We start from the raw sequence: 23,196 nt of genomic DNA, 5'->3' as shown, positions 1-23,196 counted from the left end.
GTTCATTATTAGCAGATGGACATTTTTCTTGCATTTGCCACAGTTGTGGCACTGCTTAGGAAACCAAGTTGCAACATCCGAGACCAGCTGGCTACCTGGGGCCTCCAGCATTTTCTAGAGGCTTGTAAGAGGAACGGGCAAGCTCTTTTCACAGAAGATGGTGCGGAGATTTGCCTGGAACCCCCTTGCCCTCCCACTTCTTCCCCTGACCTATCCTGCTCCAGTGCCCCTCTCCTTTAACCAGAGAGACTAAATTGCTTTGGGAAGCTGCCAGGGTCTCCCTCTGTGCCAAGTCACAGGGAGGCCGGGAGAATGCAGGAAACTTGCTGACATCAATTAGAGTCTAAGGCTCTAATTCTTTGCACCTCGTGGCAAGGTTCTCATGGATAACCTGCTGCTTAATTATCACGGTATCTTAGTGTGATAAGTTCAAGAGCAAACAAGACTATATCCATTTCCCGGATGGGGAGACTGAAACTTGAATGTTTTCTCCCAGGTGACTGGATCGCCCCGTCTCTTTTTCATAAGGGCTTGGGAAAGGGGGATGCCTTTACAAGCCAAACAGAAGGTCATGAGCTTACACTTTTTGTTCTTTTAGTTTTCCCTTTAAAATCAAGACCTAGAATTTCCATTGTGGCTCAGTGGGTTAAGAATCTGACTAGTATCCATGAGGATGCAGGTTCAATCCCTGGCCTCACTCAGTGGGTTAAGGATCTGGTGTTGCCATAGGCTTTGGTGTAGGCACAGATGGGGCTTGAATCCAGTGTTACTGCGGCTGTGGCGTAGGCCAGCAGCTGTAGCTCCAATTTGACCTCTAGCCTAGGAACTTCCATATATGGCAGGTGGGGCCCTAAAAAATTTAAAAATTAAAAAATGAATAAAACCAAGACCTACCTGGACCCCCACTCCCCTCAAAAGTTTGAAAAGAGAGGATCAGCCCTCCCTGACAGGTCGTCTTCAGGTACCTTCCCAGCAGCCCTGTGGATGTACGCAGCCAGGTCCCCACTCTGGGGCAGAGTGCACTCCTGATGTGGTCCCCACTCAGAGGGAAGAAGGATGATCATGGAAGCAGCGGGGGTGGGTGGGGGACCAAGGGTGGCTGAGGGGGAACACCGCAGCCTTCGCTTGTTAACAGTTTTCGCCATTTATCAAAGTAAATGAAAAACAAACAGTGCAGGATTTTAATTACTCTGCATCAGAGAGGTGATCAAACACCCAGTGACTTTAATTACGGAATCTGGAGGCAGGCAGTTCTGAGGCAGCTGCTACAGACCTGCCCCGGGAACCTGCTCCCTCCGTGGAACCAGCCTCCACGGACCCCAGACCCCAGACCCCAGCTCCAGGACCCTTGGTCTCCCTTTGTGTCTGAGAAGCACAGGTGGGAACAGGAGGATTTGGTCTTCTCGTTTGGAAAATTGGAAAGCAGGCTGAGGGAGGGGCTGGGAACGGTGGGATGGCTTGAGGAGACAGAAATATGGAAACGGTGAGGTTAGTAGAAGCAAACTATTCCACTTAGAATGGACAAGCAATGAGGTTCTACTCTAGCACAGGGAGCTATATCCAATCTCTTGGGATAGACCATGATGGAAGAGAATATGAGAAAGGGAATGTGTATATATTTATATATGACTAGGTTGCTTTGCTGTACAGCAGAAATTGGCACAACATTGTAAATCAACTATACTTCAATAAAACTTTAAAAAGTGAAAAAAGAAAGGGAATGTGTACATATGTACGACTGGATCTGTAGAGCAGAAATAGGCACAACATTGTAGAAATTGATTATATGTTAATAAAAATTAAAAAAATGTAAAAAAGAGGTATGTAACAGGCTTTAAGAAAAAACAACAGGTGTGAGTCTGGAAGAAGCTCACAGCCCCTCAGCATCCAGGCTCAGCCAGAGCCGGCTGGCTGGCACATTATTCCATGCACCTTTGGCAGATGGACTTGTTCTTTCTCGGCTGCCTCAGGAAGGCTATTGCAGATCTGAAGCTTTTCCAGGCTTTGAAAGAGGCTGAAGTCCAAACACTGGAATTCCAGGATCCACAGACAGGGAGAGACCCCATCTTCCCTGCATGGAACCCATTTGTCAGTTGGCTGGTCCCTCCTTTTCCCATCTTGCCTCTTTTGGGGGCCGGTCCTAATTGACACTCTGCTCAATCCTTGTTCAAAACATCTCCGCCCTCACCGGTCTGCTCCAGTGAGGCTGGTGAGGCGACCTGACCTAAAAGAAAAAAAAACAAACCCCCAAAAAACTAGCAAGTGCATTTAGCCTGTAAGGTTAAAACCTCTCCTAACAGATTCCTCAGACAGCAAACACAGCTTTTTGCCATGTTCTCCTGGCCATCTCTTGGGATTCAGGACTACATTGCCTGAACGTGAGCAACTGTCCTGCCTACAGTCAAATTACAACATGTGGCTATGTTTTCAGAAGCTGCCACAACCCGCAGGTCTGATAGAGCATCTCATCCACGGCAGCAGAGGCTGCGTATCATCTTCCAGAAGCAGCAGAGGGACCCACTGGCGTGTGGCGTCTGGGAGTGACTGGAAATCCAAGGGCGGGTGTCTGTAATTGATGCCGAGATTCCCTCGAATAACGTTCTGTCCTCTTCCAAGGGCGATTGGCAGGAGGGGAGGGTCTCAAAATGAGAGGATTTTCTCTGGAGAATCCAAGCCTTTGAAAATTATGAAGATGCTTGAAGTTCCTGTCGTGGCACAGCGGTTAACGAATCCAACTAGGAACCATGGGGTTGCGGGTTTGATCCCTGGCCTGGCTCAGTGTGTTAAGGATCTGGCTTTGCTGTGGCTGTGGGGTAGGCCGGCAGCTGTAGCTCCTATTGGACCCCTAGCCTGGGAACCTCCATATGCCATGGAAGCGGCCCTAGAAAAGGCAAAAAGACAAAAAAAAAAAAAAAAAAAAAAAAAAAAAAAAGAAAATTATGAAGATGCTGACAGCGGGAGTTCCCATCGTGTCTCAGCGGGTTCAGAGCCAGGCTAGTATCCATGAGGATGTGATTCAATTCCTGTCCTCTCTCAGTGGGTTGAAGGATCTGTTGCTGCCGTGAGCTGTGACATAGGTCACACATGCAGCTTGGATCCCACGATGCTGTGGCTGTGGTGTAGGCCGGCAGCTTGACAGTGTTCTCGCTGGTGCTGTTTGGCTGTATGGATCTGGGAGCAGGTCTAGGGTGTTCCCATACTTCGTTTGGGAGAGGATGCAAGTCCCAGAGAAATGGGAGACCCAAACTCATTGAAAGGTGAGGCTGTGAAGGGCGGGAGATGAGAAACTTATTGGTGATGGATACTGAGCTCAGAGCCTCCCTCAGCACCTGCCATCATGTTACGTGGGACAGAATCTAAAACAGCCCCTCTCCTGGTGTATTCGGGATCTTTGCTTTTGCCGCTGAGGCACTGAAGTCACCCTGTGGCCCTTCCCCTGGAAGCAGCCTGTTATTTCTACTACTCACAGCAATGACACAGGTGACAGAGTTCTGATGCTCTGTCACCTGTGTCAGATGAAGTGACCTGATGAAAAGCCCCTTAATCCCTCTGCACCTCTGTTTATTTTCTATTTTTCATTTTAAAAAGTTTTATTGAATTATAACTGTTTTATAGTACAGCAAAGTGATTCAGTTATACACATGCACACATTCCATCTCTCAGATTCTTCTCCCGCAGAGATCATCACAGAATATCGGGTCGAGTTCCCTGTGCTCTACAGCAGGTCCCTGTTGGCCCGTCATTCCATGTACCCCAGTGGGCATATGACAATTCCCTCTCCCAGTCCCCTTTGGTAACCATACATTTTTCAAAGTCTGTGAGTCCATTTCTGCTCTGCAGATAAGTTCATTTTGTATCCTTTTCTTAGATTCCATGTATAAGTGATATTATATGACGTTTGTCTTTCACTCTCTAACTTCACTTCGTATGATAATGTCTAGGTTCATCCATGTTGTTGCAAATGGCAGTAATTCATTCTTTTTTTATGGATGACTAATATTCCATGGGATACAGGTACCCCATCTTCTTTCTCTCTTCCTCTGTGGATGGACATTTAGGTTGTTTCCATGTCCTGGCTATTGCAAATAGTGCTGCAGTGAACATGGGGGTGCATGTATCTTTTTGAATTATGCTTCTCTCCAGTAGGTTGGGTCTTCATTGGGTCTCAGTGTGACACCAAGATGGTTTTACTACCTGTGTGAGTTTAAAATTCAAGGCGGCTATGTGGAATCCCTTTGGAAAGCCAAAAAGTTTTGTTGCCAAGGCAGGGTCAGCTGTTATTTCATTCAACTCCTATGTTTTCTGTCCCAGGTCCCCTTCTTCCCTTTCCAGTTGTCAGGTCTGCCAGTGTGTATCCTTGGGAGGTTTTCAGAGGCCCTGGGTTGGGCTGAAGAAGATGCTCAGGGTCAGGGTTTGCCCTTTGGCTGAACTGAGCCAAAGCCGGTTGTGCGAGTCCTGGTGTTCTGGACGCCGTGTCTACGCAGTCCATAAACCCAGAGGGAAAGAAGGAAGGGACAGATCCTGGAACTCAGTGCAAAGGCCTGCTGGGCTTATTTCCCAGTCTTGCCTCCCAATCACCCAACCAATCAGAAATCAAAGTGGGCAGCAAATCCATTTAACTGACTTTTCCTTCACTGGTAGTCCTTGGGGTGACCAAGAGCCTCTTCTGTCACCAGGATGTGTGTGGATAACTGGCAGGCATTAGTTCCCCAGAAGAAAGACAAAAAACAGGCTCGGGGGTGACCATTGAGTCCATGGAGCTGACAACTGTTGGATAAATGATGGGCTTCTGGGTGGATGGACCACTGTGGCTGTTGTAAGGCTGGGGAGGTTCTGAGGACCTGGAGATAAAAGCTGAAATGTTTAGGAGTTCCCACTGGGGCTCAGTAGTAACAAACCTGAGGACATGGGTTCGATCCCTGGCCTTGCTCAGTGGGTTAAGGATCTGGCGTTGCCATGAGCTGTGGTGTAGTTGCAGACATGGCTCAGATCCCGAGTTGCTGTGGCTCTGGCATAGGCCGTGGCTACAGCTCCGATTTGACCCCTAGCCTGGGAACCTCCATATGCCGCAGGAGCGTCCCTAGAAAAGGCAAACAAATAAAAAATAAAAAAAATAGAAAACATATTTTAGAATATTCTCTAGGACTCTGGTCACCCAAAGACCAGCCAAGGAGCCACCAGAATAGAACTGCATAATCATTACGTTCCTCTTGCAGAGATTTAAAGTGGATTAAGTGATTACAAGTACCTAATTGCTATGGACTCCCTTGATGACACTGGCAGGTGAAGACAGCTTGTAAATTACTGCTTTCTCCTGACCCCCAAATCAAGTGCAGCAACCCTGGGCAGATCTGTGACAAAACAGGGCAGGTGGCGGCTGAGACCGGCCAGGCTTTTCCTGACCATGAGAGCTGGAATTCCATCAGAACTTCCAACTCTCTCTCCTTTTAGCAAAGAAAGGAAGGTAACTGAAATGTTTTAACAAGGCTCAGCAGACCTTTAAAGCAAATGTGAGAGCAATTGATTTTAAAGCTCTGGAAAGGAGTTCCCACTGTGGCGTGATGACTTAAGAACCTGACTGCAGCAGCTCTGGTCACTGCAGAGGCGAGGGTTCGAACCCTGCGGTGAGTTCATTCCCCAGTGGGTTAAAGGATCCAGGATTAATGCAGCTGTGATGTAGGTTACAGCCTTGGCTTGTATTCAGTCCCTGGCCTGGGAACTTCCATATACCGTGAGTGTAGCCAAATAAAAACTAAGTAAAGATCTGGAAAGACGGTGGACTCAGACAGAGATTTGAGTTCCTGCTCTGTTTGTGTTAGTTGTATGCTGACCTTACCTTGGATGTGCCATGTGGGTTTTCTTTTTCTTTCCTTTCCTTTCCTTTTCAGGGCTGCACCTGCAGCATATGGAAGTTCCCAGGCTAGGGATCCAATCAGAGCTGCAACTGCTGACCTAGGCCGCAGCCACAGCAATGCTAGATCTGAGCTGTGTCTGTGACTTACCCCACAGTTCACAGCTCACGGCAACACCAGATCCTTAACCCACTGAGTGAGGCCAGGGATGGAACCTGCATCCTCATGGATACTAGTTGGGTTCTTAACCAACTGAGCCACAACGGGAACTCCTCATGTGGGCTTTCTGTAGCCACCTCCCAGGGCTATGGTGAAGGCTGTACAACGTCATCATGTGGAAATTACTGCAAGGCATCAAAAGCTTGCGTGGTGTAGTCATTTCTGAGAAATCAAGGTGTGGCAGGACCACGCTCTCTCTGAAGGTTCTAGGGGAGCATACCTCCTTGTGTCTTCATGCTCTGGTGGTTCTGGCACCTTGGTTTGTTGATATGCCACCCCCGTCGATGCTTCTGTTTTTCCACAGGCATCTCCCCTTTGGTCCAGGTTTCCTTTTCTTCTTCAATTTATTATTTATGTATATGTGTGTATATACACACATATACATATATGTATTTATCTATTTCTCTTTTTAGGGCCACACCCACAGCACATGGAAGTTCCCCGGCTAGGGGTTGAACCAAAGCTGTAGCTGCTGGTCTACACCACAGCCATAGCAATGAAGGATCCAAAACACGACTGTGACCTATACCACAGCTCACGGCAATGCCGGATCCTGAGCGAGGCCGGGGATCAAACCCATGTCCTCATGGGCACTGGTTAGGTTCGTTACCACTGAGCCAGGACGGGAATTCCTTTTTAATTTTATTTTTAATTTTTAAATTTTTTATTAGAGTAGAGTTCGTTTACAGTGTTGTGTCAATTTCTTCTGTACAGGAAAGTGACCCGGTCATGCGTGTATATGTAGTTCCCTCTTCTTGTAAGGACACTAGTTGTTGGATTAGGACCCACTCTGATCCAGTGACTTCGTCTTACCTTTCTTATACTTGCGAAGACCTTATCTTTCTTTCTTTTTTTTTTTTCTGTCTTTTTGCCTTTTCTTGAGCTGCTCCCGCGGCATATGGAGGTTCCCAGGCTAGGGGTCAAATCAGAGCTGTGGCCACCAGCCTACGCCAGAGCCACAGCAACACAGGATCCAAGCCTCTTCTGCAACCTACACCACAGCTCAGGGCAATGCCAGATCGTTAACCCACAGAGCAAGGCCAGGGATCGAACCTGCAACCTCATGGCTCCTAGTCGGATTGCGCCACAACGGGATCTCCTGACCCTTGTCTTTAAAGAAAGTCACTTCCCACATCCTGGGAGTGAGGGCTTCAACCCACCTCCTTGGCGCGACACGTTCAACCTGTCGTAGTCAGTTGATCTTGACCCTGATGGTGATGACCTAGTGGTGTTTTGCCAGACGTCCCACTGGTGTGGTCTGAACAGTGGATAAGGCTAACTCACGGCTGCGGGATGGTGTGGCGAACACAACAGCAGTGCCCTGCGTGGACAGAGGAAGCGTTGGTGAACTTGGTCCTCTTGGACACTGCTGCCCCAGGAAAGCATGTTTATTCCTATCAGTGTCACTCCTCCTGCTCCAGCTGAGACTCAGTGTGAGGGAGGGGCTCCCGTGGGGGAGCGGAGACTTTAGGCTGACCTCTCCCCCGACCCCGGGCCAGGTCGCAGAGGCTGGATTTTCTAATGGAAAGCAGAGCTCCTCTGAGGGTCTAAGATGCTGATGTGTCTGTGTAGGTGGGTCTGGTCTGCTTGCCTCTCCCGGGAGAGGGTCTGTCCAGGGCAGCTCTTGGAGTTGTTTTCTTTGAGACCATTCTCTGGGCTCTGCTGAATTAGTTTCAGCATAAGACTCAAAGAATAGAAACAGCAAGGTCTCTGAGTTCTTGTTGTGGCTCAGCGGGTTGAGAACCCTACATAATGTCTGTGAAGATGCAGGTTCAGATCCTGGCCTTGCTCAGTGGGTTAAGGATCTGGCATCGCTGTGAGCTGTGGCATAGGTCACAGATGCAGTATAGATATGGTGTTGCTGCGGCTGTGGTATAGGCCAGCAGTTGTAGCTCCCACTGGACCCCTAGCCTGGGAACTTCCACCTACCACAGGTACAGCCATAAAGGAAAGAAAAGAAAAGAAAGAAAAAAGAAACAGCAAGTTCTCTTTGGACATTTGCATCTTCTGTGCATTTGAGTTTGGACATTGCATCTTCTGTGCATTTGAGTTTGGCTAATGCAGCGATAGCTGACAGGCTTAGAACGCTTTGGGTATGGGGTGCAGAGGAGAGACAGTTCTGCCAGTCAAGGCTCGGGGTCTGTGGGGAACACAGCACTCCCAGGGTGCAGCATCTACTGTGCCTGTTATGTAGTGTGTCCCAGGCAGCCGGGAGGACCTAGAGAGGGATTCCTAACCCTGCTTGGGTGAGAAGAGGCACTGCCTCCCGGGGAGGTGGCACCTACCTCCAGATGAGCAGGGGGAGGAAGAGGAGAGAACAGTCTAGGATTTAACAAGATGAGGGGATGCTGAGTGCACAGGGCGCACTGTTTGAGATGCACAGCTAGGCTCAGGGATGGCTGGGACTTGTTGGCTGGCGCAGCAGGTAGGAGCTTTGCCTGCTCCCCAGATGCATTTGCATTTCAGTGGGAGTTAACACTTGTTCAGGCTTCAAACTGTTTCTCATCAGAAACTGTAAGAATGGCTAAGGTCCTGGAAGAAAGCCAGGCAGTAAAGGTGACAGGGGCCAGCCCTGCTTCCGGGCGTTCCCTGCAGAAATATGTTGCAAGGTCTCACGTTCTACTCGAGGATCACACTGACTGTGGGTCTCAGGCCATCGCCAAGGGACGTCTCTTAGCACAGGACCAAATAACCTGTGCGGTCCCTTCTTGCCCCCTGAACGCATCATTCAATGGATACGGTTGGATACAATTCTCATTTCATGGGGCTCCAGAAAAGATGCTGCGGGGAACGCCCCCGGGTGCCAGGTGGCTTGAAATATCTCATTAGGAATTAGCTGTGTGGGAAGAAACACTATTTTTAGCAGTGGGTAGGACGTGTTACCGAACTATGACTTCTTTGACATTATGGAACTTAGCATCATCAAGTTCAATTCAGATGGCATGATAGTAACCATCACCACAGTGGAGCCTGCAGATCGAAGTGCTGGAAAATGGGATTCGGCTGCAGTGCATCTCTTTGATTTTGCAGGTTATTAGGGAGTATCCAGCCTGTGTCCAGATACAGCATGCCAGAGACAATTCTTGGCCTTTTTTTTTTTTCCGATAATATTAAAGCATTTATTAAAACACTTGAATAGCAGTGTGTGGTTTTTAAGATTATATATTCCCTATCTGAACATAGGATAGGAAAAGTGAAATGACTAAAATGTGCCTCCATTTTTAAAAAACATTACTTTGATTAGAGTACCATTGATTTACAGTGCTGTGTTAATTTTGGCTCTAGCAAGGTGACCCAGTCAAACATATACACACATTCTTTTTCTCATATTATCTTCCATCATGTTCTATCCCAAGAGATTGGATAGAGTTCCCTGCGCTATACGGCAGGACCTCACTGCTGATCCATTCTAAATGGAATCGTTTGCATCCGAGTAACCCCAAACTCCCCTCCATCCCACTCCCTCCCCCCTTGGCAACCACAAGTCTGTTCTCTGTGAGTCTGTTTCTGTCCTGTAGGTAGGTTCATCTGTGCTGTATTTTAGATTCCACATCTAAGTGATATCATACGGTGTTTGTCTTTTTCTTTCCGATCTCCCTCACGTTTCATTCCTCTTCCACGGCCCTCCATCCACGACACTGACCTCTTTTCCACTGGGCAGCCCATCTCCCCCCCAGCAGGTGGGAAAGGCAGGTAGGAGGGAGGCTGAGCAGGGGTGCTTGTCTGAGGCCCGTCTGCTCTGGGTAGACGGCAGGTTGGGTAGAGGGGCTGAGGATTCCCTGCCAGGCTATGGGCCGGGGTACCACTAGAGCAGAATTGATGAAGGAGGCGGGGTGTGGCTTTAGAAGGGCACTCAGCCCATACTTGAAGCCCACACTCAGCCCCACTTTTCCGTGAAGGCACCAACTGCTCAGCCAGGAATCTGTATGAACATGGTTTCATTTCCTGGAAACTGCCCACCCCCTGCTCCTCTCAGTTGACAAGGCAAGAAGAATTGACTCAGGGCAAGTATTTGAAAGGGTAACTATGTTAGGAAGTGGCATGGGGAGAGGGGAGCTTCTTCCTAACATCAGGGCTGTTGCCAGATGGCCAAGCTGTCATTTCTGGCGAGGTGACAAGCAAGGCCCTGCTACTCTGATGTGAGGCCCTTGTCCATTACCTGACATCCGGGGGTCATGACCATCTGCTCGGTCCCCTGCCATGAAGGTGGCAAAGCAGATTGTGCAAGACACCAGCACCAATGTGTGAGCATGGGGAGGACGTCTGAAAAACCGAGAGAAAGAGAGCAGCCCTCCTAGCCAGCGCCACTGCTATTGGAAAAGGGGCTCCTGGTTAAAGTACCTGAAAAGGTGCTTCTGGTGTACACACTGGTCCACAGACCTTGTCTTCAAATGAAGCGATGTTTCCCATAAATGGCTTGATGTTAGATCCCATCAAAACACCGTCTATCTGGTCAAATGAGGAAGAGATGGTGCTGCCCTGAATAAGCGTTCTCGGGGAGGTCAGGACTGTTTAATGCCATCACCCAGAGAGAGCTCAGGGCACAATGAGTGTAAGACCCTTGGGAGCCTGGCTTTTTCCAGCTCCCTCGAAAGCATGTAAGAGATTAAACTAAAGTAAAAAGGTACACTTCCACGGAACTTTTTTCCATCCATGTTGTGCTACCGATGTTTGAGTTGAGTAGGTTAAGGCAATGCTAGATAAACGCTGGAATCTAGTGGCTTAGTGCACTTCGAAGTGGTGCTAAGTGGCTTAGAAGTTTATTTCTCAATCACAGAACATCCACTGAGCACTAGGGGTTGGGGACACAGGGCTCCTTTCCATGTGGCCACACGGGAGCTCAGGCTTTCAGAGGTTTTGACACGTGACCTCCAAGGTGGACTAGGGCCTGAGAATCCAGCCCCTAGGAGGGAAAGCAGACAGAAGGTCATGCAGCTGGCTTTCCAGGGCCAGCCTACAAGCATGCACTTCACTCTTGCCCAGACTGCTTGGGCCAGAACTAGAACAGAGTGCCCTAACTGCAAGAGAGGATGAGAAAGGCAGACTGCTTTTTGTGGCTGGGAAGAAGGAAAAATGTAACTATGTCTGTGTTACAAAAAGTGTGCAGGATTCGTTTCCAGAAAGTTATCTATCATTGGTGCACAGATGGTGTCTATCTAACCATCATCCTATCTATCTGTCACATCTGTCTATTCTCTTTCATCTATCCATTATCTATCAGTCATCTCTAATCTATTCTCTATCTATGTATTTGCCTGCATATCTATCCATCTATCTCATATGTGTTATCTATTTATCACCTTCCATTTACCATCTATTATTTCAGTCATATACCTATCTATCCATCATTCCATCTATTCTTTCTCATCTATCCATTATCTATCAATCATCTGTCTACCTACCTATCCACCTATCTCTTACCTATTTATCTGTCACTTCATCTATCATCTGTTATCTATCGTCTATCCATTATCTATCATCATCCATATATCTCTTATCTATGTACCAATCTATCCTTCTATCATCTATCTTATTTATCAATCATCTATCATCTATATATCTACTGTCTATCATCTTTCTTTCTACTATCCATCCATCCATCCATCATTCCATCTATTCTTTCTCATCTGTGCATTATCTATCATCTATTATCTATCTACCTACCTCTCCACTATCTCTTATCTATCTACTCATCTATTGTTTAATCTTTCTATCATCTATTATCCATCTATCTCTTATCTATCTACCAATCTATCCTTCTATCATCTACCTTATTATTATTATTATTATTTTGGCTTTTTATGGCCACACCCACAGCATATGGAGATTCCCAGGCTAGGGGTCTAATCGGAGCTACAGCTGCCGGCCTACACCACAGCTCACAGCTACACCGGATCCTTAACTCACTGAGCGAGACCAAGGATTGAACCCAAAACATGGTTCCTAGTTGGATTTGTTTCCACTGCACCATGATGGGAACTCCCTATCATCTATCTACCTATCTATCATCTGTCCATCTACCATCTATCTGCCTATTTATCTATCATCTATCTTTCTACTATCCATTATCTATCTGTCTGTCTGTCTGTCTATCTATCTGTCTACCTATCTCACTATCATTATCATCACCATCACTATCATTTACTCTCTTTAATAGCAGCATGAGCATCCCCACAACAACTTCCAAAGCAAAGCTAAGCTCTGGAACAACTTGCATGTAGTCAACGTGACCTCTCATCCTGTCCTCGGGCGGTAATCACCATGCTGAATCCTGTCCTCATTTGTTGGCCACACATTTTCAGAGCTGTATCTTGTTTACATGCATCCTAAAGACGGACCCATTTTTTTAAATTTTGATTTAGTGGGAAGGAGCTCGTGCACGTGCTCTTTGACTTCCTTTTCTCATGTGGACATTAGGTTGCCACAGACCATCCGTGTTCTTGGGTGCTGCTGTGCCTGACTCACGTTGTGACTCTGCCCCCATTTATCCAGCCCTCTCCTGCTGATGCGTGTTGTGCTGATTGTAGGTTTTTCTGTTTGAACAATGCTACTATCATCATCCTTCACACGCCTCATGTCGTGCGATGAGCAAGAATATTTCTTGCCTGTAAACCAGGAGTGCAGTTGCTGGCATGCTTAGCTTGCTGAGATAACACATAAAATTAAATTTCAAACTGCTCTTTCTATCAAAAATGTATAAAATATCCCTTGTGTGTCCATTACCTTCACCCACACTTGATATCACCCGATATTTGAATTTTTACTAATCCCTTTATTGTTTATTAATGAGCTCAATACACTTACATTTTTATGCTCAGCTTCCCCTGGGCGCTGAATTCCCTAACCCATCATTATTTCCACTACTTCTTGCTGCATCCCAAAGCAAGAAGTGGCACAAGATCTCCAACCAACTCAGATGGGAACAGAAGTTCTGGTTGAAAGATTTCACGGAAGGGCAGACCTGCAGGCAGGCTTTGGTCAGGAGGGATAGTCCCTACCTTTGCAACATTTTAATTCCTGTGTTTTCCCCTCTTGGCCACTCCGGATACTATTACATGGACTCTACACGTTTGCTGATTTTAAGAAAAGAGGCAAACAAACCCCGACCAGACAGACATCCTCGGAGAAGCCGAGTTAGCAGGCTGGAGTGGGGAGTGGGGTTGAGAATGTCCGCTGGCTGACTGACAGCCAGGCAGCAGCATCCTTGGAGTGTGGATGAGAATAAAGTGATGGTTTTCCCCCGCAGCAGCTTGGCCCGGCTGCAGTTGGATACAGGTGCAGAACTGCGCCTCGGAGCCCTGGATGTGATCCGCTGCATTCGAATCTGCCCTCAATCTGTCTGGTTCAGTAGGGGCGGTCTTGTGAAGATAAATCATGTAAACCAGTTACAGTGATGGAATGCTTATTTCAAACCCGTGTTTTCGCAGGCTTGTTGCCACTGTTAAAGAGAAAGATCGTGTTGTCTTGCAGCTTGTTAAGAAAATCCACCCGTTTGGAGGGTGCACCTGCTCCACACAGGCAGCTGGCAAGTTGGGGAGAGAGGAATCCACGCTGGCTTTTCTTCCTCTGAGTGGTGGTGGGGGAGGGGGCGGGAGCCTATTCCTTAAGATGCGAGTGGCTTTTCCACCCGGGTGCACAGCCCTTTCATTTAATGAAACGAATGACAGAAAGCAGAAGAAGTGAGCTCGCCTCCCTCATATTTTCTCTCTTCTCTCCTCCTTTTTGTGGGCTAGTGATTTTTGTTTTCCTTGGGGCCTCTGGCTTACCTCGCGTTCTGGGGGCTCCGTGTTTGCTCTGCCTTGAAGGGATAAAGCAATGGAAAACCCAAGCTCTCCACCTACCACCCATGTCAGCCCTCTGAGAGAGCAGAAAGAAAAATGCTTCTGACCCACTGTGACTGCAGAGGTGCTGGAGTTGACGCATTAATACCCTGCAAAAGAAATGGTGTTTCTCTTGATGGAGGTGCTCCATCAGGCTGCCCAGCTGGAGGGTAGATGAGCTCATGGCTGGTTATCGCCACACCCCATGGGCTCGCCCCTCAGCAGCCTCCTGCTAGGGCCTTTGGGAAACCCACCCAGAAGGGCTGTCACCCTTTGAAATACCTGCCCACCCACCCCCCGCCTCTGCCCATTGTAAGGCAGAGGCCAAGGGCCAACATTGAAATCTTAGCAGGGTGGCGTTCCCGTTGTGGCACAGTGGAAACAAATCCGACTAGTAACCATGAGGTTGTGGGTTCGATCCCTGGCCTTGCTTGGTGGGTTAAGGATCCAGTGTTGCTTTGAGCTGTGGTGTTGGTCACAGATGCAGCTCAGATCCTGTGTTGCTGTGACTGTGGCTTAGGTTGGCAGCTGTAGCTCCAATTAGACCCTTAGGCTGGGAACCTCCATATGCCATGGGTGTGGCCCTAAAAAGCAAAAAAATAAAAAATAAAAAAGGAAAGAAAAGAAAAATCTTAGCACAAGTAAGGATTCTAGAATGATACATGGGAGAGAGCTAACTACCGCATACCAGCTGGTGTGAAAAATTTTTTTTTTTGGTCTTTTCTGGGGCCACACCTGCACCATATGGAGGTTTACAGGCTACGGGTCTCATCGGAGCTATAGCCGCCGGCCTACGCCAGAGCCACAGCAACATGGGATTGGAGCCGCGCTGCAATCTACACCACAGCTCACGGCAACGCCAGATCCTTAACCCACTGAGCGAGGCCAGGGATCGAACCCACCACCTCATGGTTCCCAGTTGGATTTGTTAACCACTGAGCCATGAGAGGAACTCCACATTTTCTATTTATGTGTCAGAGGAGACGGGGATTCTGGCCATGCAGAATAGTGTGCGCCTAGGTCAGTGTGTGAAACTTCTCGTGAGATCTGACCCTTGGAGGGCCTGTTCATTGTGGCCAATAGAGTGCCTAGAAGAGCACAGGCACATAGTAAATGCTCAATAAAACCCAAGTGATGAGTAAAGGGGGGAGGTCTTAGCGAGGCTAATATAATATAATATCCTGGATTGAGAAGAGGCTATTTAGTGAATTTCATAGAAAATCTAAGGGGCCAGAGCTGTCAGCAGCTTGGGTTCCACTCAGCCCCGCCCTGGAGTCTACAAACCAGAATCCTACATCCAGACAAGGCACAAGGGGCCAGAAGTGGCAAGGAGCCAGGCGTACACACCTCCTCACGGTGGAAGGTGCACAAGTGTATGCCCTGAGGTTGGCCCTGGCTGGGGGTATGTGTGCTGCTCTCTGCCCCCAATGTCATCAACCAGCCTGTGCCATATGTGGGTGAGACTGACAAATATGGTTCCATGGCCCTGGGCCCAGCAGAGGCCGATGCCTCTGAGTCAGGATCTCAGAGCCTGGTTTTACAAGGGAAGAAAATGGTGCCATTAAAAGGCAATTATTCAAGCGGTGTGAGTCAGCTCTGCAGCTCCTGGCGATGCCAAGAGGGAGAAGAGAGCGGTGTGGAAAGTTCCCTTTCTCTCTCTCTCCAAAGCTCAGGCTGGAAAGCAGGGCTTGCACCTGCACTTGGACAATATACAGTGAGGAGCCTGGACCACCACATTCCTTTATCTGAGCATCATTAGGAAGGTGGAAGGCAGTGTCCAATCACAAGAAAGGGCTTCATCCCCCGACCAGGAAATCAAAAACTTCCTCAAGCTGGTTGTGTTCACCCTGGTCTCAGCCACTTCACGCAGGTTCCAGATTCCCTGTTTGGCCACCTGGGGGGCGGGTGTTCTGGGTCTGCAGCCCCCGAGAGCTGGGGTCAGGCATCTACTCCATCTGTTTGCTCTCTGCCCCTTTTTTCCCTTGGGTGCTATTTCCTGGGAGACCAATATGTTTCCATTTCTGGAGCACTTTCTATGATCATTTTTTTTTTTTTTTTGGTAAGGCTACTTGGCCTGCTGCCACAGTAACAAGCCCTGCATCCCCCACCTTCACGTGGAGAAAGATGCGAAGGGACAAGACAGACCCTGCTTCTAGCCTGTCTGTGGGGGCTCCTGGGCCCTAGATGTGGGGGGTGGGGTGGGGCAGTCACTGTGTGGATATTTGCAGAGTTACTTGTTTGTCTCCTAAATCCTTCTCATCTGATGCCAGGGAGACCAGGGAGTAAGGCGTTTTGCCTGCCCTTGGGACAGTGGCAGGGCCTGAAAGGGAGTGGGAGCAAAGACTGGGCCACAGTCACAAAAACACCAAAAGTGGGTTCCAGTTCAGGGCCCTTTTGCAAGTGGAATAAAAACTCTAGGAGTTCCCAGTGTGATGCAACAGGACCGGCAGCATCTCTGGAGCTACACTAGGGCGCAGATGGGATCCCCGGCCCAGTACCGTGGGTTAAAGGATCTGGCATTGTCACGGCTGTGGTGTAGGTTGAATCTGATCCCTGGTTCACAGCTCATGTCTGATCCCTGGCCTGGGAACTTTGCTGGGGGGTGGCCAAAAAAGAAAGAAAACCAAAAACAAAAACCTCGAAAGATCACAAAGAAGCAGACCCGGCCTTACTGCTTTTTTTGCTGAAAATAGACTGGTGCCAATTCTTATAACTTTCCTCCTCTTAGTAGGGAACCACTCCAAGTATTGGTAAAACAAAACAGGAACCATTTCAGTAGCCTTCGGGATGTTAATAATTTTATTTTTATTTACTTTTTTTCGGGCCACAACTGTGGCATATGGAAGTTCCCAGGCTAGGGGTCGAATTGGAGCTGCAGCTGCTGGACTATGTCACAGCCACGGCAACACTGCATCCCAGCTACATCTTCCACCTACACCACAACTCAAGGCCATACTGGATCCTTAACCCACTGAGTGAGGCCAGGGATGGAACCCACATCCTCATGGATACTAGTTGGGTTCTTAAACAGCACAGCCACAACAGGAACTCCATTTTCAGATTTTTAATGATACTCCTGAGACAGACAATAGGACAGGTTGAAAGGCTCACTGTGCTGAAATGCTTTGGTCATTTTTACTCCAAAGATTTGGGCATTTTCACTCCAAATCTCACCTGTAAGATCAATTAACCTACTCTCTGTTCATTTTCTCCTTCTCTGGCGTTTTAAAAATAGGATTTAAGCCTCTGTTGCAGCTCAGAGGGTTAAGAATTTGACTGGTATCCATGAGGATGCGGGTTCAATCCCTGGCCTCGATCAATGGGTTAAGGATCCGGCTTTGCCTCGAGCTGTGATGTAGGTCACAGACACAGTCTCATACTGCTCATGTACAAGAGCATACAATCAAGAAGGTGTTTAAAGATAAAGCAGAAAGGGGAAGTTCCCGTCATGGTGCAGTGGAAATGAATCCAATGAGTAACCATGAGGGTACGGGTTCAATCCCTGGCCTCGCTCAGTGGATCAGGGATCCTGCGTTGCTGTGGCTGTGGTGTAGGCCAGCAGCTTAACCTTCGATTTGACCCCTAGCCTGGGAACTTCCATATGCTGTGGGTTTGGCCCTAAAAAAACAAAAAACAAAAACAAACCCTTAAGATTTAAGACCCAAGCCAGTTTCAACCAAAGCACTGCACTTGCACTTAGGGGCATATTTCTGACTTTCCAAACTGCCACTCTCTCTGACTCTGTGAACTCAGCAGTATCAGGAATTGCATCTAAAAATACTCCCAACAGTGTCTGACCCTTGTGAAAGCTCTGGACCCAGAAGGGATAAGGATTTTATTTTGCTGTTATAAAGGTATTAAGTGGTGCTCCTGAGTCGGGCTTAGCGCTAAAGGGCCTTACCACTCGATTTAATTCCTCCAAGAGGCAGGTAGAGTCATCAGCCTCATTTTCCAGATGAGAAACTAAGGCTTAGGAGTTGAGTAACAAGTCCGTAAGTGGCAGTGGGGTACCGAGTTCTGTGTCCATCGGCTCAGCCCTCACCATGGCTGCCTCCTCGTGGAGGATTTGGGCATTTTTACTCCAAAGATTTGGGCATTTCCACTCAAATGGTGGGGTGGGGGTCCAAGCTTCTCTTTTCTCCCCAAGGGACAGGAGATGCCATTCTGGGGAGCCTGACTGCTGTGGCCATGGCAGGGCCACTGCAGGGTGTGGCTGTGGGTGCAGAGAGCTGATCTGCACCCAGACTTTGGGTGGCATGTGGTTTCTTTTTGTCCCCCTGGGAAGCAGGTCACAGGGAGAAGAGCAGTAGTGGACAAGAGAGAGGGTGGGACGTGGTTCTCATCAAATCACTCCATCTGCCACTCTTAGCACCTACTGGCAGTGACAACGGATTTTACACATTCATGAAGTATGGGGATTTTCGCAGGTGTAATGCCTGAGCATCAGCAGGCACTGGAATTCCGTGGAAACAAGACATTTCTGTGGATGATACTGTTAATACCAAAGAGAAACCTGTGATGGCAAAAAAAGGCTAGGATTTCAGCACACCAACTGCGTTCATCTTCCCCCTTAGTCCTGCATGTGGTTTTATTCATTTTTTGGCTTAAATATTTTACAGCATCCCTCCTGAACATAAGAATAATGATAATATAGAATTAATAATATTTGTAATCTGTTTTTGAGTGCCTGCCACATGCTGCAGTCTTTCATAGGTGCTTTTTTAATCTACATCTTCTCTAATCATCGCAGTAACCCCGTGAGAGTGTTTTTCCATTTCACAAATGAGGAAAACAGGGCTCAAGAAGGACATATAACTTTCTCAGAAACCTAGTTGGCGAGTCACCAAACTTGGATTTGAGCTAATGTCTTGTTTTTCCTCCTAAGAGTCCTATATGGGGTTTGGGGATCTTTGAGTCAGAAGCTATTTTACCATTATTAGAAATGGAATGAAATGAAAGATATTAATCTTGGCCAGGAAGCCTCAGGTTTCTTTGGGTTTTCAGCCCATGCTCCTGAAATCTGCTTTTGAGGAGCAGAAAGAAGCAGAAAGGAAGATGTCCTATCAGCATTTGAAGATTCTGGAAAAGGCCATTCCTTGCACCTTTGAGTAACATGTGCAGACCTGGCTCTCATCCTTCTGTCTGGATCTTGAGCTTCTTGCAGTTTGCTGCCTCTTCCCCTTATGCTGCATAATCCCAAATTAGCCCCACCAATGCCCTTTGTAAAGATCTTCTTATACCTACTGAGAGTAAGATTTTTTTTGTGTGTGTGCCAGGGAAGAGAATTAACTCTTGAGATGGAATCTCTTTCCTTCCATTCTAATCCTATATATTCTTCTTCTTCCCCTTCCTCTTCCCCTTCCTCTTCTTCTTCCCCTTCTTCTTCTTCTTTTGTCATTGTAGGGCCATACCTATGGCATATGGACGTTCCCAGGCTAGGGGTCAAATCAGAGCTGCAACTTCTGGCTTATGCCACAGCCACAGCAATCGGAATCTGAGCTGCATCTGCTACATATGTAGCAGCTTGCAGCAATGCCAGATCCTTAACCCACTGAGCAAGGCCAGGGATCGAACCCATGTCCTCATGGACACTATTAGGGTTCATCTACTGAGCCACAATGGAAACTCCTAATCCTATCCATTGTTAAATTTTAAGCTCTTATAAAACTCCCTTGAAGAGTTTGCTATCATACCTCTTATCTCTTCAAATCTTGTAGCACTTTTTTTTTTTTTTTTTTTTTTTAGCAGCCAGATTCCACCTGGTGCCCGTGCCTTAGGTATTTGGCGTGTTATCTCTTTTCTCGCTCAATAGCTCATCAATCTTTGGAAGACAGGAGTTGTGCCTTCTGTTATCTTGGTGTCTCACACACATAATAGATCCACAATAACCATTACTAAATAAACAAAGCTCCCCCCTCTGGATTTTCTGTGTTTATTATCCTGAGCGACATCTCTGAGTCTTATACTGTCATTGCTACGCATTTGAATAGGTCTCTGGCTGCGTAGAGTCCTGGGATAGCAAATAAGAAAAATCTGATCATATTCCTAGTCTAATATCACTTCCAACTCCACTCTAGGCCTTTCCTTTATTGAAATATGGGTAGCCCTTTCGTACGTGAATACAGAAGAATGATAGATTATTCAAAACTGCCATGTTTGCTTTGGAATGTGCCTGGATGGGTGGCATTGAGGAAGTTTTTTTTTTTTTTTTGTCTTTTTAGGGCTACACCCATGGCATATGGAGGTTCCCAGACTAGGGGTCTAATTGGAGCTGTAGCTGCCGGTCTACACCACAGCCACAGCAATGCCAGATCCTTAACCCACTGAGTGAGGCCAGGGATTGAACCTGCAACCTCATGGTTCCTAGTCAGATTCATTTCTGCTGCACCATGATGACGGAAACTCCCTGAGGAAGCTTTTATGCAGGTAACTTTCAAATCCAGGAAGTCAAACTGCTCCCCCTTTCCTTCCCTTACTTTTGCCTCCCTCTTCACAATGTCCCAATGCCTCAGAGTTCAGTTTAATCAGAGTATTCCTAGAGTCGAGGGTCATCACACATTGAGTCTGAAGGACAGTAGTACTGACCGGTGGTGGTCAGTAACTCAGTACCCTCTCTGAGCTGGCTGAGGATTCAGCACCATGGACAAGGCCAAGGAATGCTGGTCAGGTTTTCCGGTGTTTTTCTGACCAGGTTCTCCTGTAACTTCTGAGGACCTGTGAGGTTGAGATTTCTATTCTAAACAAGCAGGAGGAGGGAAGTGAGTGACAGCCTTCTCTCTCTTGGAAATTCTGCTCTTCGAATCATAAATCAGATCCTCTGGTTGTCTGAAGTGACCTACGCAGAGAGCGTTCTTTTTTCTTAGAGAAAAGGTGTCATGCACAAACCAGCCTGAAACTTGTCCACTAATGGCCTCCCACTGGAATTTTCCTTATCCAGGTATTCTACAGATTCCAGATTTTAGCCTTTCAGATTTGAGAGGGGTCATTATTGCCATTTTATTGCATGTGGGTTCGTTCCCTCAATATTCTTACATAAAACAGTGGAAAAAGCCATGATATTCTCTTCCTCTTTGAATTTCTTTTTTTTTTTTAGGATACACATTTTATATTCTGCCTTTAAAGCTATTTCTGCTGCACAGCTGCTTTACCGAGACTCAGACTCCTACGGGCCTCACTTGGTCCGACACGTACCTTGAATATCCTTTCGCAGTGTTTGATTTCTGCAGTTGGTTGTATAATGAGGAGGGAGTGTGCAGCGAGTTTGGAGATTCCTATTAACCAGGTCACCCATGAATCTATTTTCAGGCGCTTCTTTATTAGAAATAGCAGGGAACATGATAATATTTAAACACAACTACTTATAGGAGCTTGCTTTCAAAAATATACCTTACTAAGCTTTCTTTCCCCATTTGACATTTCAAAATGTTGTACTACATTCTCGCATCATCAAAGCCCCTCTTCTCCATCTGCATTCTAAGATGTGAATACGGACCATTACAAATGGCCATGGCTATTTGGGATGGCCATTTGGGTTTGTGATCCTATGCAGGATGTTTCATTCTGTTCTGGGCACGGCTTTTGAAGATGGCCTATAAAAAGATAGACATGGGAGTTCCCATTGTGGCCCAGTGGGTTAAGAACCCAATGTTGTCTCTGTGAGGATGAAGGTTTGATCCCTGGCCTCAGTCAGTGGGTTAAGGGTCTGACTTTGCTGCAAGCTGTGGTGTAGGTTGCAGATGTGGCTTGGATCTGGTGTTACCCTGCCTGTGGTGCAGGTCACACTTGCAGCTCTGATTCAACCCCTGGCCCAGGAACTTCCACATGCTCCAAGTGTGGCCATAAAAAGAAAGAAAAAGAGACATAGACTAAGATGATAAAGCAGGACAGGGTTTGGGAATAGATAGAAGAGAGCTATATTCAGTACTTAAGGGTGGATCTCATGAGAAGGAAGAGTAGAATTATTCTGTGTTGTTCTCAAAGAATAACTGAGTATATCTACAGTGGGGCAGATTTTGACTCAGCCTTAAAAAGTACCTAACACAGGGAGTTCCCACTGTGGCTTGGTGGTAATGAATCTGACGAGTATCCATGAGGATGTGGGTTGGATCCCTAGCCTCGCAGAGTGGGTTAAGGATCCTGTGGTATAGGTCACATGGCACAGATCCTGAGCTGCTGTGGCTGTGGCGTAGGCCAGCAACTGCAACTCCAATTTGAGCCCTAGCTGGAAACTTCCGTAGGCTGCACCTGCGGCCCTTAAAAGAAAAAACAAACAAACAGGTTGCCGGCAAGTTAGTGGATCTTCAGGCCCTGTGGGTGCTGTACACCAGGCTGACCAGGCTGTCTGCCCAGAATGAGTCTTCCAGAAACAACAGGTCCACATCAGCTGTGAGGGTCCTGGTCCTTAATCTCTGGCATTACTACAGGGACTCAGGGCATTGGAAAACCCGAGGTAACCTGATCTGGGCAGCAGAAACTGTGAATCCTTTTGAATTGCTTAATACAGAGGCCAAATGCCTAAACCAAGACAGCCAAGGGCAAGGTAGAAAGTGAGTGTGGAGTTGTTGAGGCAGGCAGCCTTTTATTGCAGACAGATACTTTTATTCCCATGACCCAAATATTTAGATGATTTTTTATTTTAAATTTTATGGTTTATTTATTTATTTATCTTTTTAGGGCTGCACCTGTGGCATATGGACGTTCCCAGGCCAGGGGCCAAATCAGAGCTGCAGCTGCCAGCCTATACCACAGCCACAGCAGTACTGTATCTTAACTCCTGAGCGAGGTCAGGGTCTGAACCCATGTCCTCAGAGAGACTATGCTGGCTCCTTAACTCCCTGACCCACGACAGGAACTCCAGATGATTTTATAAAACGTCTTAAGGTGAAGTACAATTTTTCATTTTGTTGCATTAGTCAAGCCTTGCCCAATATCTTACCAATATTGGGATATCATTTAAAAAGTGATCACGGTAGTTCCTGCTGTGGCAAAACAGGATTGGTGGCATCTTTGCAGTGCCAGGATGAAGATTCGACCCCTAGCCTGGCACAATGGGTTAAAACATCTGGTGTGGCATAGGTCATAACTGGGGCTCACATCTGACCCTGGCCCAGGAATTCCATATAACGATGGGCGTGGGTGGGTGGGTGGGGAGGCCAAAAAAAGCAAAAAAAAAAAAAAAAAAAAAAAAAAACTGATTATGACGCTTTTCAATTAGAGGGAGATTTAGAGTTTGTAGAGTGCCTGCTTCTATCTTTCTCCTTTAATCTTCCCCAAAATTCTCTAAGGAGGTGTGGGAAATACATCTC

The 23,196-nt window shown here is 47.2% G+C and overlaps 1 protein-coding gene across 1 annotated transcript in view; it reads left to right on the top strand.

Annotated features, from left to right (window-relative positions):
* Positions 1 to 23,196, top strand: part of ZMAT4 (zinc finger matrin-type 4) — a 406,389-nt gene that overhangs the window by 63,652 nt on the left and 319,541 nt on the right. The window lies entirely within an intron of this gene.

Source organism: Sus scrofa, chromosome 17 (genome assembly GCF_000003025.6).
Source record: "Sus scrofa isolate TJ Tabasco breed Duroc chromosome 17, Sscrofa11.1, whole genome shotgun sequence".
NCBI lineage: Eukaryota > Metazoa > Chordata > Mammalia > Artiodactyla > Suidae > Sus > Sus scrofa.
This window is presented reverse-complemented; position numbering and strand designations above follow the sequence as displayed.